Here is a 17,657-nt window from a genome sequence, read left to right as displayed (position 1 = left end):
TTTTTCCACCAAAATCGGTCTGTCAACAAAACCGGTCGGGATTTCGATTTAGCCCGGTCCGACCGCCGGGCCGTTGACTAGTCAATGGTCCCGTTGCTCAAACGATCTAATTTAAGACTCGGCCCGACCTAATGGCCGGTTCACCCGTTTGACCGGTTCGACCGTCGGGCCGGGCCGGGTTTAATAAATATGCTCCCGAGTGTCACCAAGAACCGTTGTTGGATCGATTGAGAGGAGCCGATCCAACGGCGGCGGACCCCGTTATCGCACTGGTAAGGTGTCTCCGATGATAGAGCCGCTATAGTGCTTTTGGGAAACCACCACCTGAAAAGACTCGGAGACCTCCCAAGCATGCTTCGATATTGTGAGTTGTGGAGAATGTGAAATGGAGGAAGAATAGAAAAGAAAAGACAAAAAAAAAAGGAAAGGAAAGGAAAATAAAATAAAAAAGAAAAAAATAGTAATAGACAGACTACCGATTCATAGCAGGTCAAAAAGCATAATTCCACTCTAGTCCAAAGCACGAGGGGGTAGTGTGGGTGTTTTTAAATAATGAGGAGGTAGCGTGTCAATTAGTCAAACCACAAGGAGGTTTTCTATATTTTATCCAATTGAAAATTGAACAGAAAGCATCCAATGTAGAGGTTATATATGAAATACCAATATTGTCTCTATATAAATGACCTTTTTTTTATTTGAAAAATTACATCATGACTTTTCGTGATTTTGATTAAATTAAATATTGAATGAAAAGCTAGGAGCTCGCATTTTAAAGTGATGGCAACCAGGTAACAGACTTTATTCTCAAAGAGTTAACTTTACCAAACGAAGAACTATACAGGAAAGCTGAAGCTTGCGAGATTGCCCATTGCACTGTTTGCAAGCCTTTTAGCCTATGGATCGCCAGCAATAAATCCTTTCTTTTTGAATACCTATTAAAAGTTCTGCACGCCTTGCAGACTGACACGGGCATGCCCGTTACGAATGCAAAAGTGGCAAATAAGGAGCCTGGTGTCTACGCGCCACCGAGAATGGCCTATGTTCCTAAAAACCCAAGGCAAAAATTTTGTGTAAACCTGATCCACGACTCTACATGTAGGCGATCTTCTCTCTCACTTTTTATTATATTAGAAGTGTTTGGATTGCAAATTATTCTAAATAATATTTTATTTATATTATAAATATATTTTTAATTCAATTTTTTAATATTTTTAATCACTTTTTTTATTTTAAATACGTCATATCACAAAAAATATTATAATAATATTTCAAATAATATTCTATCCAAATAAACCATTGTTATTTCTTATTCACAGACATCATGCTTTATTTCTATTTTATTTCCTTAAGATTCATTAACTATTAACTAAGCAAAAAATAAATACAACAATCTCAAAAGTAATATATAATAGAAAATTAAAAAATATAGTAAAAAATTCATAAAAAATCTCATTTTTTATGTATTTTAAATTTTTTTAGTTTATTAAATTTTGTGTATTAATGTATTATTCAGTTAATAGTTATTTGATTCTAAGGAAATAAAAAATAATAATATTTATAAAAGAGAAATAATAATATAATAAAAAGTAAAACGGAGAGTGAACCAATATTAGGACAAAAATTTCGTTGCGCATTTTTGAGCACTTTGTTTGCCATCTAAATTTGATTTTTTAACAAAACCAAAATTTAATCCATTCCTCCCTGAGCAGCGTATAGATTTGAACCAGACCTACTGGAGCTTCTACCCAGCTCCATTGGCAACTTACACAAGCAATTACTCCATCTCAAAGAATGTTACAGCAAATCTTCAAATGCGTATGACTTAAAACAAGTCAATATTTAAAAAGCAATCCACAAAGTTATCAATAAATGAGATATCAACCAGTCTATTTTTCAAAGGTATCTTCTAACATTTTTTAGCCATAATCTTTCCAAACAATGGCTACTACCCATAGCCATATACATACAAATGAATACCTAGTTTTAATAATGTTCCAGAATTTTCTTCTTCCTTTTTCCCCCCCAAAACTCCATCTTATCCTTGTATTAAGATCTCCCTACCCAAAATTAAAAAAAAAAAAAACAAAAAAATCCTCAAACCCCCCAAGATCTTGATTTTTTTTTTCTATTTAAACATTTGGGCTGTTTATTTTCAAAATTATAGATCATAAAATTTATCTGAAACCTAACCTTAGGCTTTGTGGGGAAGAGGTGAAGGCGACATGGAGTAGAACAAAGCGATAGTGACAGTTGGAAATTGGCGAGAAAGAGCGAGGACATTGGGTTCAAAACGAAAGAGTGCCTGAAAAAAGGGTCATACAGTTGGCTGTCAATCTCTCTTGGCTGGCAAATGCTACCTCCTCCCGAGCAAGGGCTACTAGGTAATGGCAGTGATGGAGTGGAAGTTTGAGAGGAGAATGAGAGGAAGGCTCCAAGTGCTGTTTGGGCTTCATCTGGCATTTGAATGATTATTAAGCAGTGGCACCAGAAAACCGGGCTTTGGGTGGTCTACGTGTTGGGCAGAAATGGTTCCAATAGGACACCGGCGGATGGTGGCGGTGGGCAGAGGCGGAGTTCAGGCAACCTTCCTTTCGTCTAACGAGGGGCTGTTGAGGAGCCTTCTTTTTTGTAGTCTAGAGATGCAAATACACAAAGATAAGTAGTAACTTCCAATCCGGCCCACCAAAATAATATATATATATATATATATATATCAGTTTCTACAGCTTAGAACTATTAAGTTATCCTTAACTTTCCCCTGAAATCCTTTTCTTCTGTTTTTTTTCCCAAATATTGGAGATAAGCTTCCGCTCGTTTGGAGGGATCATCGTAAATAATTGAAGTATGTCGTTCACGGTATATAAAATATTCGATGGGAGCTGCTCCTGTATAAGGAGCGAGATATTGTAATGTAGCAGCGGAATCCGCAGTTTTGACTACTATAATGAACTCCTTATGATTTGTTGAATGTTCAATTTAACTTCTGATTTGAAAAATTATACTATGACTCTCTATGATTTCGACTAAATTGAAAATTGAATGGAAAGCATCTTACGTATGGTAGGGGCAATATTGATATTTCGCACATAATTGTTAGATTTGATGCTTTCTATCTAATTTTCAATTTAGTTGAAACCACAGGAAATTATAGTATAGGTTTTCAAATCAAAGGAGTTATATTAAACATTTAGCAAACCACAAAGAGTTTTTTTTTGGTATTTTACACTTTTAAGAATTGTGGCTAGATAATGATGTTAGTGAATTTGTTTCCAAAGTTACCCTCTAAAATTTAAATTTAGCATGAAATATAGATAAAGGTGAAGGTAATATTAGAAAAAGAAATCAAAATTAGTTTGAATTTAGTAAGATGACAAACATTTTGGAACATTCCAAAAAAGAAAATATGACATTTTCAATAGAATGGAGGGAGTATTTGTTCAATAGTGTTTTTTTTTTTTGGATGAACTCGCTTGCAAATACAAACCAAACTTATATTAGTGTTGTTTCTTTCCTTGTGTGACACTATGAGTGATAATTGGATGGGATTGTGATCTAACATTTTGATCTGATATAATGTGTCGGATAAAAGCTTACATACCAATCCTTAATTGTACTTGTCGAAGTTGGATGGGATAAGCACAATAATTCTACTTATCATAGTATTTAGTATATGATTTCATTATATTTACTCTTGAACTTGAATATATAGAGTTTTTATATAGATCAACTTTTGTTCCAAAATCACAATATATTATTTTACAGGAGATTGGCTCAACTTAATAAATTTTACTACTAAGTACTACCCTTTTTAGTATATGCATTAGATTATAACTCTATTTATAATAGGATATAGATACAAAAATATTGTTGAATTATGACTTACAAAATAACAACGGATAGGGATGACTATTATTGAACTTTGAAATAAAGCTCACAACTATAAGACTAAAATTGATTTTCTTCAACCTTAATTGTTTTACTACAATAAGAGGGTTTTAATTATATTCGGTTAGATGACTAGGTAGTGGAAGCTCCAATTCCAGACATTAACCGGTCAGCCTTTTTCTTTTTTGGGCCGAATTTGAGAGGAGTCAAAAAGTAGTTTAGGCAAGCAAGAATATACTAGGCGTTGTGCCCCGCGAACTGCCCATTATTGATTGTTTAAGAGTAATGTAAGATTTGTTTAATAATTAATGTTTAGAGTGTTTTATATGATAATAGGGTTGAAATAATAAATAGAGGAATAAGATGTGAATATTATTTAAATTAATGGAATCTAAATCATTTTTTAAGAGTTGATATAAATTAATAATTCAAAATAATTTCGATATGTTTATTTTTATATTGTTAAATATAAGTGGAAGTAGATCATTGCTATGTGCAAGAAGCTGTAGTGGAGACGTCTAATTATGATTGTTGGATAAAGTCTCTGCTGAAGAGCTACAGATGATAATTGTTTTCATTGAGCAGGGTGAATAGGATGACACTTCCTTCATGTAAGAAGTGTTTTTGTGCGAATTGTGGCCAACCTTCTGTTATTTCTATTCCTTCTAGCTGAAAGATCCATCGAGTTTTAGTATAATAGCAATTGATGACTCCTATGCTGTCTGTTTGTATATGCGATGGTATATCACCAATGAGCACCTGAGATAGAAAATAGGAAAAAAATGTAGTTGTATTATGAAATGAGAGGAGCAATGTAGTGTAGAAATTATATTGATTGGAATGTAATTTGTATGAAACTTACCAAAGATTCAAGATCGTCTGCTCTTAGTATTATATAAAATGAGAAGTGTGTCATTAGTCTTTCTTCTTCTGTGAATAGTGCTTGGGTTATAAGAAAAGAAATGGGTTAATTTATTTTGTAATAGAGAGGTAAAATTGTTTTATAGAAAAGGAATTACTTACTGCATCCAATAGGTGATTGTGAATGATTGAGGAGGATGTTCCATTGGTGACAAGCTAAACAGTTATTTGGATTATATATGGCAAGTTTAAAGACCATGCATCCTATGTGCAAAAAATGAAGAATGGAACTATCCTGTAGATCGTGGTCTTGTATGAATTTGTTCCATCCAGATAGTTGAAAGCTGGTATCGAGTTTGATGAACCATGTGCGATTTCCATTTCGTATAATCATTGTGTTTGTCCAGCAGTTTGTCAATTGTGGATAGAATGATGGATTAATTCTCTGGAAAGAAAAGAATAAGCTATACTATAAAATGTGTGAAAATGAAGATGTATAAGCATGGGGTTTATTGGTTTACCAATCTTTCTGGGCATGCTTGTCTATATTCCATGAGAAATGAGGTTGGTGATGAAGCTGAGATTATGATAGATGCATATTTTATAGTTGGTCAGTGGAGAATAAATGAGCTATATATTAGTGAAGAGAATGTAAAGTGTAGAATATGTGAATATAAGACAACAAAACTTACTGGATATTAATTCTGGTGGTGGATAGTCGGATATGAATGATGTGAGCCAATTTGAGGCATCAAAGTGTGATGACCAATATTGAAGATGGGGTTGAATGAATCTAGAACCTATAGCTCTTCTGAAGTTGGAGCTTATTTCATATGTAAAGTTGTTATTGGATGTTGGGGTTGCTTGGATTACTTGAAGTGCTTGTCCATTAATATTATGAAGGTAAAACAGGCAGGCTATCAGGTGGTCATTTTCTTCTATTGTTTCTATTGTGCAATCTATAAAAGTCGGTATTGCCATGAGTTTTTTGGGTTGTTTGATTTTAGTTATATTTACATATGGTATTTATAGTGGTTGTCGTTGGCGGATAACATGTGATATGAGTGGGTTAGTTTTTTAATTATTTTGATATCTTCTTATCTGTTAGTTTGATAGACATGTGAATACACAGTAATATGTTAGAAGAAGACAAGAAGCTATTATTTTGTTTGTTAGTATTTTGATGAAACTGTTGTCATGTGAATATATAGTTATTTTGAGATGTGTCAAATGTATTGGAGGAAAGACAGCTGATGAAGTGATATAAATTGCGTGGCATATTAATGATGTATTTTTACATATGCTTTATCGGGTATTAAACAAAAATAGATGCTGATTTTTTTTTTGTTTAGTTTGTACATAAAGTAGATGACAACAAAATGTGATTGATAGTTGCAGGGAATCAAAAGCATGAACATGCATGGATAGCTGGTCACAACTGATTTTTGGAAGAGTGTGTTATTGCTGAGAGACTGAATTTCATGTGAGCTTCTGATGCTTAGATTGGTTGTCAAAATTTTCATCTAAGCTACGCTTGACAGATGGTGCTGCTATTGGAGTGGCATAATCAGGGACATCAGTTGTGGAAGATGTGGAAGATTAAGCTGAAGGAATATTTTTGCAGATTGGGCTTGGAGTGGCAATAGGTGTAATGGGAATGGATTGTGTAAGTTTAGTTGTTTTTGTTTCTGTGGGTGTTTGATGAAAGTTGTCTTGGTTATGGTTAGTTGCGATGGAATGCAACCAGCTTGGAAGAAAAGAGAAGAGAATCTTAAATGTTATTGTTAGTAGTTGAGTGAAACTATTGTCATGTGAATGTATAGTAATGTTTGGCTGTGTCAGATGTATTGCGACAATTGAAAGAAAGCTGATAACTTAATATAAGTACTGTCTGATATTGATGATAAAGTTGTAGACAATGTCTGATGAGGAACGAAACAAAAATATGCCCTGCTTTAGTTTGTACATAAAGTAGGTAATAGGAAAAGCTGATTTATAGCTGCAGGGAATAAAAAATATTAAGATATATAGATAACTATTTTCATGCAGTCTTCTGGTGCTTAGATTCTTTGTCAAATTCTTGATCTAAGCTACGTTTGGCAGATGGTAGCGGAACTGTAGCCTCTGATTTAGTCACAGTAGTTGCTTGCAATGCAGAAGATCCACTTGAAGAAGTTTTTTGGTGGATTGAGCTGGTAGTGGCAACAGGTGGAGATTCCCTAGCTGGAGTTGCAAGTTCCTGAGGCATGTCTATTTTCTGAATCAATTCTTGTTGCTCTGACTCTGGAAGTTTTTGCTCACTTAGGTGTTCGAGGAGAAGATGAAGTGATGGCTTATCAGTAACAAAGGCAGTCAGAAAATAAAGGGGTGTAAATTGTTTGTGGGATGGCAGATACAATCTTATCTCACATAACAGTGTTTGCTGCTGGATCTTTGGATTGATAAGATCAATGGGAATTGGGATTTTCTGTGTTATTGAAAAGAGTATAGATTAGGTTATAAGAAAAATGAAGCGTGTTAAATGTTTTATGTATATGTATTAGGGATTTGATGTATACCTTGGTATAACTGTCATAGATATCAGCAGCAGTCATGCCAAGTAGAATTTCTGCATAGGTTTCTTCGACAGTAGCAGTGATGTAGCTGCTATCATCATGTATGTTTAGCTGGCACCTTGCTCTGTGAAAGTAATAAGTTTGAATTTAGTGCATTGTATGTGTGTAATGGTAATAAAAGGACAGATATCTAATTTATGAATATAAAATACATACTTTGGTTTTGGTTTTTTGTCTTTTGTTTCACAGAAGTTGCAATCAAATTCAATGTCCATCATTGTCCCAGTAGATTTACCGCATGTACCATAGCTAGGAACAAAGAATTTTTGCTCAGAGTTGACTATCAATGGAGTTCCTTTGATCCAAAAGTTTTTGATCTATTCAAAAGAGAAAATTGGAAGTTATGATTGATGGAAGTAGATTATATATGTAAATTTTTTGCCACAGTATGTAAGGGGAAGAATCTATTAAGTAAAAGAATGCATTTTACCAGTTGTAAGAAGGCAAGGATCTGTGAGATTGGTCTTATTTAACTGCTAGGAGGAGCAATGACTTTCTGATTTATTTTTTCGTAAAGCTTCTGGCTAATGACTTTGTCAATATATGCTTTATTCTCATCACACCTGTGATATTTATGTAATTTTTTTAGTAATTGCTATATTTATTTATGAATAGTGAAGTTCTGAGTATTAAAAGGAAGGAAAGGGAAATGTATACCAAATTTTTAGTGAAGCTGTCTGTTGTAATGGTGGATCAAGAATAATGGTACTACTTGGCCGGGTAGCAATATCAACTCCTTTGATTGTTATTTGTAAAGCGGAAAAAAGAACAGAAAATAATGTATTTCATCAGCTATATGATTGTGTATAAAGTAATTAAATTGTCATCTGAATGATAAGGAAGATACTAACGATGAAACATTGTGATTTTTGGCCGTACAAGTAGAACTATGGGGCATGTGTGAATAATGTTCATCAGCTCAATGCCTTCGATGTAAACATATGGTTCCCACATGGTAAAGATCATTGGTCTGCATCTGGTATATATGTAGCTAATAATAGGTGAACAAGACAATGTATTAGATAGATAGTTGATTGCATGAAAATTTAGGTTGTATGCAGGTGTGTTCAATAAGATAAAATAGTTGAAAAGTTACTCAGGATTAATGGCAACGAATCTGCGGATTCTGCGTGGTCCTTTTGGAGTTGATATCATTGATTTTGGAAATCCCTGAAGATCTGTAGAAATAAGATCATTTGATAAATGAACAGCTTTAGTATGAAAAAATTTAAGATAGGGATAGTTGTATTGAACAAATTGGAATAGAAAAGGTAGGCTCACTAAATCTGATGATATCATTGTTTTTGTATTTGTCAAGATCCCAGAATGAAGTTAATGGAAACCGATTGTCCAATGTTAGTTCCTTTGCTTTCTCTGCCTGTCTGATGAAAGTTGTTTTTGTGATTGTTAGTTGCCATGGGACAGAACCAGCTTGGTTTCTTTCATCAGTGATAGATGAAATAGCAGCGTTGTCGATGTAATAAGTGCGATAAAGATGAAGCTTGCTATCTGCGTAGTTTACATCTCCAGTGAATGCAATTGCTTGAATTGATTCATTCCAAACAAGGACGGATGAGTTCATTGAAACTTAATGATAAATAAAGGCAATTATGCATGGTAGAGAGGGATGTTATATTGAGGTAGATTATTTTTAATAGCTGAGTTTTTTTGTGACACGAGCAAGTATTATTATAGCAAAGAGTAAGTAAAATGGTTTTTGTTATGGTTGGCATTTTTTAATAAAAGGAACTTCTGATATGAAATTTACCTGCTCATCTACAAACATGAATTGCTGGAATGTGCTCTGATCTTTTCCAGTAAAAATGTTTGTTTTTTCAATCAAGATGACTTTTATGATCCATTCACTTGATTTATTTGTCAAGGCATTCACAGCAGTGCATCTGTCATCCATATCTGCAATATAAGCAATCAGAAAGATATTAATATCAATAGAGATATGTAAATATATATGATGGTGAATATAGGTAGTTTTAATTCAATATATTTAAGTTTAGTACTTAATCTTCAGCTGCAGCTACCAAAATTTCTTGATAAACCACATTTGGAGTACAATTGTTGGATAAACAATCAGAAGAAATAGGTCTGAGTAAAATTTTAACATCATTAGCAGTTCTGGCTCTTGATAGTTAAACATTTAATTGACCATGTGAAAATACTGACTCTTTCAAATATAATCTCACAAAATCAAGTGTTTGTCCCTGTGATTTGTTGATTGTCATGGCAAAACATAAGGAAATTGGAAATTGAGTACGCTTGAAAGGGATTGGATATGACTCATCATTAGAGGTATGCAATGGAATGCGAGAAATGAAAACTTGTTTACCAGAATGAATTCCTACTGAAATATGAGCATGAATGACATTTTTGTTAAAATTCAAACATATCAAACGTATTCCATTGCATAATCCTTCTGCTGGATTGAGATTTCTTAGGAGAATAATTGGGCAATTTTGCTTCAAAATGAATTCATGTGGAGGTAATCCTGGAGGGTGAATAGTATTCAAGAAGTCACCATGATCAGCTTGTTTGGTTGGATCTATTGTTTGATCAAAGCTGATATACTTGACTTCTTCTCCAGGAAACTTCTGAATTAAAATCTGATTGATTTCATGCACAATATCATTTGTTGTACTGAGAATGGTCCTGTTAATGAGGGCAGAATTGCCGGGCAAAAAGGTGGACAGAGATGGATAAACTGTGTGTATCAGAGTGCCTAAAGATTCTTGATCATTGATGAAAGAGATGATCATGGAAGAAGGCAACTTGATTTTGTCGTCTGCAATAGTTGCTTCTGTTCCATTTCCAATGTTGAGTAGAAGATCTGAAAATGATGGATCTAAAGATGCTTTCATATTCTCAGTCAGCCGAATCTATTGAAGGTGTGGCCAGATATATGAGTTGATGAGCGATGTAGGAATGCAATCTTCTTTTTGAGCCTTCCTGACAACTGGTAGAGTTTGCCAAAAATCTCCACCGAAAACAATGATTTTTCCATCAAAGATGTGATCAAAATTGAGCAGATCTCTAAGCAATCTGTCAAAGGATTCAATTGCATATTTTTTTGCCATTGCTACCTCGTCCCATATTATTAACTTTGCAGCTTTGATCAACTGAGAGATGGCACTTTGTTTAGAAAGATTGCATGTGGTATTGCTTTCATGATGGAGTGGAATTTTGAAACGTGAATGAGCAGTACGTCCTCCTGGAAGTATTGATGCAGCTGCTCCTGATGTTGCGGTTGCTAATGCAATCTGACCTTTTGATCTAATTGTTGCAAGAAGAGCTTTGTAGAGAAAGGACTTCCCTGTGCCACCAAGTCCATCAATAAAGAATGCAACCGATGTATTTGTATTGACTGCTTCCATTATTTTTTGAAATGCAAATTGCTGACCAGGATTCAACATAGATACTGCTGCTAAATCTTCTCTGGACACAGGTATTGCAAGTTCGGCTTCTATTTCTTTTCCAGGATTGTTAAATTGAGCATGTGGAATAAAATCAGAGAAGCGAAAATCTTTTATGCTTTTTCCCATTATCTGCAAGTATTGATCAATTAATGCAAGTACTCTTGTGATAACTGCATTCTCTGTTAATGATGAATCTACTACAATGTCTTTTAATAAAAATGGTTGAAAATTTCTCCAGAGTTGCTGCGGATTAGATAGTGGACAGTGGACTAAAATTACTGCAAATAGTTGTCTTAAACATTGCGACATTCCGTAAATAACAGCCTCTGATAAGCATTCTTCAGCTCCACTGTCTGTTTGAAGGAAACCTCGCAGTTCTGCTGCTTCTTTAAATGAAGATGCGAGATAACCGTTGATTGTCTTGAGATCATCAAAGGAAGTAGGCTTTCGAACATGCATGAGTAATATTCTGAGATAATATCTTTCACCTTCAATCGGATGTGCCGTTATTATACGGCCAATGACCTGACCTCGTTTTCTAGCATACCAGATTCTATCATTTTCATCCCATACAAAATATTGAGGAAATTCCTTGTATAGAAGATTAAGATCTTGTGCTTGCTTGTTTGTTCGATTCATTGAAAAGAACTATGTGAGCAATGTTCGTGAAAGCCTGTCATCAGCAATTACCTCTATTAAAGACTGATTCTCATCAAAAGACATAGGCTGGTAGTTTTGAAGGTGTAGATGAAATAAAATGACTGATGGACTAATAACACTGAGATCGAAAGCATAAATCCTTTACATGGCTTCAGGAGCACACACCCATCTGGCAGATTGAAAATTCTTTATCTCATCAATGATTCTATTTGCTTGTTATGCTGTCAATTGATACATTACTCTGTCATGGCCCTTATATATATATTTGTATATATACTTCACAGCTTCAATAGCAGAACATATTTCTTCATTGATGTGACAATCATATTTAGCAAGAGGACATGGATTATAAGGGACAATCCATCGGTTGTCTAACTCATGTTCTCTGATATACACTCTGCTGCCATCATCTCATCTTCTGTATATAGGATAGGAATTTTTTCCATGTTTTGTACATTCTGAGAAATCCTTTGGATAGTTGTTTCTGCACTTGTGATTCTGTAGCATACAAGGATTACTTGGATTCATCAATCCGCATGGCCCATGAATCATATGTTTTATAACCAGAGAATATAAGTAGGGTGACTTGCATTTATCCGAAAGTTCTACACAAACAATCTTATCGTATTCTTCTGGAGAAAACATCTTTGAATGCTCTTTTAAGATGATCAAGAAATGAGCATGCGGCAAACCTCTTTTCGGAAATTCAATAACATAAGTATAAGCAGCAACATGACCAAAAAGATGCTTCTTGAAAAGATCTTCCTTCAATTGTTCTATTTTTGCACGAAATACTTGTGCAATCAAATCTGGCCGATTCTGAGTCTCATCTGGTTCTTGCAGATGCTTTTTTGTTTCAGGCCAAGAGGGATTATAGGTCATTGTAAGGAAAATATCCAGCTTTCCAAAACGTTGGACAAGGGTCATAGCATCCATATATCGCCGTCACATATCCCTTAGCCCTCCTATAAAACTTGCTGGCAAAATGATACGTTTTCCTACATCTGATGCATTTGTTTGCCCTTTTGCTATGATATCGAGCAATCCCTGATAAGCTTCCGTCCTTAATCTGTTTCGCTTGTTTCTGTGAAATTCAAGACATGATGTCTCTAGTTTGACATAACTATCAACAAAATATTGCTGCAGCAGACGGCCAATATGGAGCAAATGTGATTGATCTGTATCTCGCATTTGAAACTTGTAAGCGTAATATTCTCGGCATAAAACTGTTGGCATTTTCTTTTTTTTCTTTGTAGCAGCTGTGAATAGAACAAAAATGTAAGAATTAGAGATTTTATAGTATAGTAAATAAAGAGTAGAAAATATAGGGTTCGTTTAGATTCATTGTTTTTGCTTCTGTTTTTGAAAAACTGTTTTTCACATTCAAATTGCTACAGTAAATGTGTATTTCAAAAATAACTCCAAAAACACCATATCCAAACAATATATCAAAAACAATTCCAAATATACATATTTAATATGTATATTTCAATTATGTATACTATATATATATATTATATTAATATAAATATATTTATTTCAATTATGTATAATATTATATATATTTTATCAATTGAAATAAAAATTATATATTTATATAAATACATTTATTTATATATATTTATATAAATTAATTGATATATTTATGCAATTTTGTTTTATAATATATATTAATATATATTAAAGTGTATATTTCAATTATGTATATTATATATAAATTATATTAATATTAATGTATATTATATATATTATATTTATACTATTATATAATTATATATTTATTTATACATATTATAAATATTTTATTTTATTAAAAATATATTTTTATATTCTTATAATTTATTTATATAAATATTATATATAATATAAATATGTAATTATACATTTATATAAATATTATATATTATATATATTATATAATATATATAATATATATTATACATTTAAATATATATTTATGTAATTATACATTTATATACGTTTATATATATTTATGTATATTTATAATATACATTTATATTATGTATTATGTATAATATACTACATTTATATTAATATACATAATATTAATTATACATTTATTCATTTATATTCATTATATTAATACATTTATACATAATATTATATATTTATAATATATTAATTTATACATTTACAATTTATACATTTATAATAATATACAATTATTACATTTATAAATATATTTATATTATGTATTATATATAATATAATACATTTATATATTTTTATATAATTATATAAATATATTTATTTATAAATATTTATAAATGTATTATAAATGCATAAATGTATATAAATATTTACACAATAAAAATTATAAATGATAAGTAATATTAATTATACATTTATACATAATATTAATACATTTATACATTTATACTAATTATATTAATATAAAAATAAATAATATTAATATATATTTATAAATTATAATTTATACATTTATATAATATTCATTTATAATTTATACATTTATATTAATTTTACATTTATACATTTGTAAATTTATTTATATTATGTGTTATATATAATATAATACATTTATAATACATTTATATATTTTTATATAAATATATAACTATATTTATTTATAAATATTTATAAACGTATTATAAATGCATAAATGTATATAAATATAAAAATTAAAAATTAAAAATTATAAAAAGACTCAAAAATATGTTTTAAAAATACCTCTAAAAATAATCCAAAAAACATCTACAGTAAAAATTTTTCATATAGTTTTTGAAAAATAACCTAAAAAACCACTAATCCAAACGGACTTGTATTGAAAAATGAAATGTTACAGTGCTGTTTTTGAAAAACAACCCAAAAAACAGCTAATCCAAACGGACCCATAAATGTTTGTAGGTGTACCTGTTTGTTCTGCATCAAATATTTGTTCTAGATCACTACATTGATGAAGAGAAACCAGATTTTCTTTTTCACAGGTCTGATGAGGTTGGTTAAGAATATGAGTTTTTGTCTTTCGAAGGATTCTAGGATGGTATCCAGTTTCTCCATGAGCAAATATCAGTGGATATTGTAATGTGTCATAGCAACTGTAATGTTGTTTAACTATTTTTTTGCCGCCTGTTTTTGTACAGATTTCAATTTCTCTTGGGCTGTCTCCATTGGTATTGTTATTGTCTAACCAGATTGTTGCCACTTGAGAGACTGATGGAACATTGAAAACACGCTGATCTAATCCTGGATCAGATTTAAGAAAAATTCTGTATTTATCTAAATCTTCGATGCCTGCTAACCTCCGGATAAAAACAGAATAAGGGTAGCTGCTGAACAATTGACTCCCTAAATTTGCTGGATAGAGCCATTCTGTTCTGTACCTCATATTCTGTATCATAAAAGTACAGTTGGAGATTTGATGCCTTTTCACCATCAGAAGGTTTTAATGGATTGACAAAATGATAGATCTGGCCTCGGACTCGAAATGTGTAGATGCCTCTGTTTCTTTTACTGAGATCCTTGTCATAGTGAACTCCTAGTGATGTAAAGGCAAACATGTTGTTGTAACTCCTGATACATTGTCTAAATTTAATAGCTTCAGGAGTATTTCCTCTATAAAGTTGCACAAGTCTATCTGGCATTTTTGTCTCTGCTAGACGAATTTCTCCTTATGCACAACAAAATCTTGGTGGTTCCATATAGAAACGTTTAGCATGACAATTTGGACAATTAGGAGCAGATGGGAGGATGGCTGGTTCCAATGGTATTTGCTGGAGCAATGGTATATTTTCTCTCCGTCGCGTTCGAGCTAACAGTATTAAGTATGAATGTGGATGAGTTATAACACAAACATAGATAAAGTCTATGGTATGTATCAGGAGGTTAAAGCAACGAAAATAGTATGAAGGTTTTTGCCGCACCACTTCGATTTTGGACAGGTGTAGACGAACTTGATGCTTCTGCTGTTACTGGTGGCTGTGCTGAAGATTGGTTATTGTGATTATGGTATTGATGTAAAGGTTAGAATGTATTTTAGATATCTGGTATAATAATATAGGATTAAGTGTTTATTGATATTATTAGAGGAAAAGTAGGAACCTACAAGCATAGATAGGACAGCTGAACCATTGAGTAAGAGCATCAGATGAAGGGGAATTGAAAATGTTTTGTAAGACTGGATCATTTGCTGCAGGAAGATAATCTATATATATATACATATATATAAGGATTTTGCACGTCATTGAAATAACTAGTAAAAATATGGAAAAAGTATATGAGAAAAGTAAGAAGTGAATAAATACATGGATCAATTGCAGATATAGCTGATATAGATAAGCTATCCAGTATATGAGGAACTGGTGTGACAGGAAAAGGAAAACAGGAAGAAGGACTTGGAACAAATGGTGAGGATTGGCAAAAAGCATCAGAAGGTTTATAAGGAAAGGAGCTGATAATTGCTGATGCAGTAGTATAAATAGGCACATCAACTAAATGGTCTTCGTGTGCAGAAGAAATAGGAATAGATAAAACATCTGCAGCATTAGGAGTGCTAGATTCATGAAGTGCAACACAATCTATCTTTTGGTTGGGCATCCGTGCAGCCTGCTCGTGCCGTTTGGCTATTTCTGCAGCATATCTGTCTCGTCGTCGTTGATTTTTTTGGATACGGTATTCATCTTGAAAGCAAAATTTACGCTTTGGAGGCATACTAAATAAAATTAACGGACAGATAAATGTATACATTGTAATTAATGATAGTTATGATTAGATATAACAGGCAAGCAATGAATTCAGTTGATATGAGCAATGTGAGATTATAGAAGTTAGAACTACCATGCAATCATGAAATAGTAAAATGAATAATATGTAAAGATAAACATAAAAGTTTTAAGATAGCATATGGAATATAAAATAGAATAGATCACCTTTAATTTGATATGCAGAGGGTAGGATGGAATGGAAGAGTGAGCGAAATGGAAAAGAGCCTGCAATTAAAATGTACATTGTAGCAAAGTGAGTGAAAATGAGACATAAAAAACTATAATAATAATGATGATAATTACAATGACTGAAAAATAATTCATTATAAAATGAGTAACTGTTAAATACAAAAGCATAATTCATGCACATGCAGGTAAGGGAAGAAAAAGCTCAAATCAAAGAATTATCATATGCATTAGTGATCAAGATTGAACATGCAATAAATAGCAATATAAAATATAAATAACAGGTAAGAAAAATGGAGAAATAGAAAGGAATATTTGTCTGCTATGATACAGTAAATGAAAACAGAAAGAGTATGAAAAACAGTTAAATATTGGAATGAAAGAACTGATACAAGTCAGAATATAGAAGTCTATTAATAGGAAACAAGTAGCAGAGTAACAGGTAGGCACAAAATTGCTGAAAAGAAGACATGACTAAAAAGTAAAGGATCTATTAACAGGAAAAAGAAGTCACAAGAGATATAAATGCATCTTCATAAATATAAAGGGAAACAGGTCATAATGATAAAAACATGCATGTGTGATGGTAGCAGGGGAAGCAAAATAGACAAAGGAAAGCATTAACGCAACAAAAGCATTGGATATATAAATCGTGGAGGCAAAACTAAAATAACTATAAATGGAAAGAAAGATTGTTAAGATTGTAAGGAAGGCATATAGAGTAAGTTACCAGGTAGAAGTTCGAGCAAAGAAGATGCAATACAATAACAAAAGGTAACAATGAAACTGAGCTCCACTATACCAAAGGAAAAGCTCAGGTGGGAACCGAAGTCACAGGAAATTAGTAAAATAACGATAGGTAATAAAAGAAGGTACTTGGTGGCAGTAAACATCCAACGGATAGGGAAGTGGGAAGATTAAAATCAAGGATAATGAATGGTGATAAGATCATCTATGTACTAACTAAACATCTGGGTATATTTAATGTAGATTAGATGGTGAAAAGAATTGATGTGAAAAGAATGAACAAAAATAGTGACCATGTAAGTAGATGAATGACACTTGGCTATAAAGTAATCTAAATAGTAAATAGCCACATGGGTACATTAAATGAAGATTAGATAGTGGAAGAGTTTAGTATTAGAAAAACTAAAAGAAAAGAAATATAGTGAGGAATATAAATTCATAAATATAATATATACAAATTAAGGATTTTTAACAATTTGAAATTTTAAATTTAGAATCATATATTTGTATTTATTTATCGAATAATTGTT

The sequence above is a fragment of the Coffea eugenioides genome, chromosome 6 (genome assembly GCF_003713205.1).
Source record: "Coffea eugenioides isolate CCC68of chromosome 6, Ceug_1.0, whole genome shotgun sequence".
NCBI lineage: Eukaryota > Viridiplantae > Streptophyta > Magnoliopsida > Gentianales > Rubiaceae > Coffea > Coffea eugenioides.
This window is presented reverse-complemented; position numbering follows the sequence as displayed.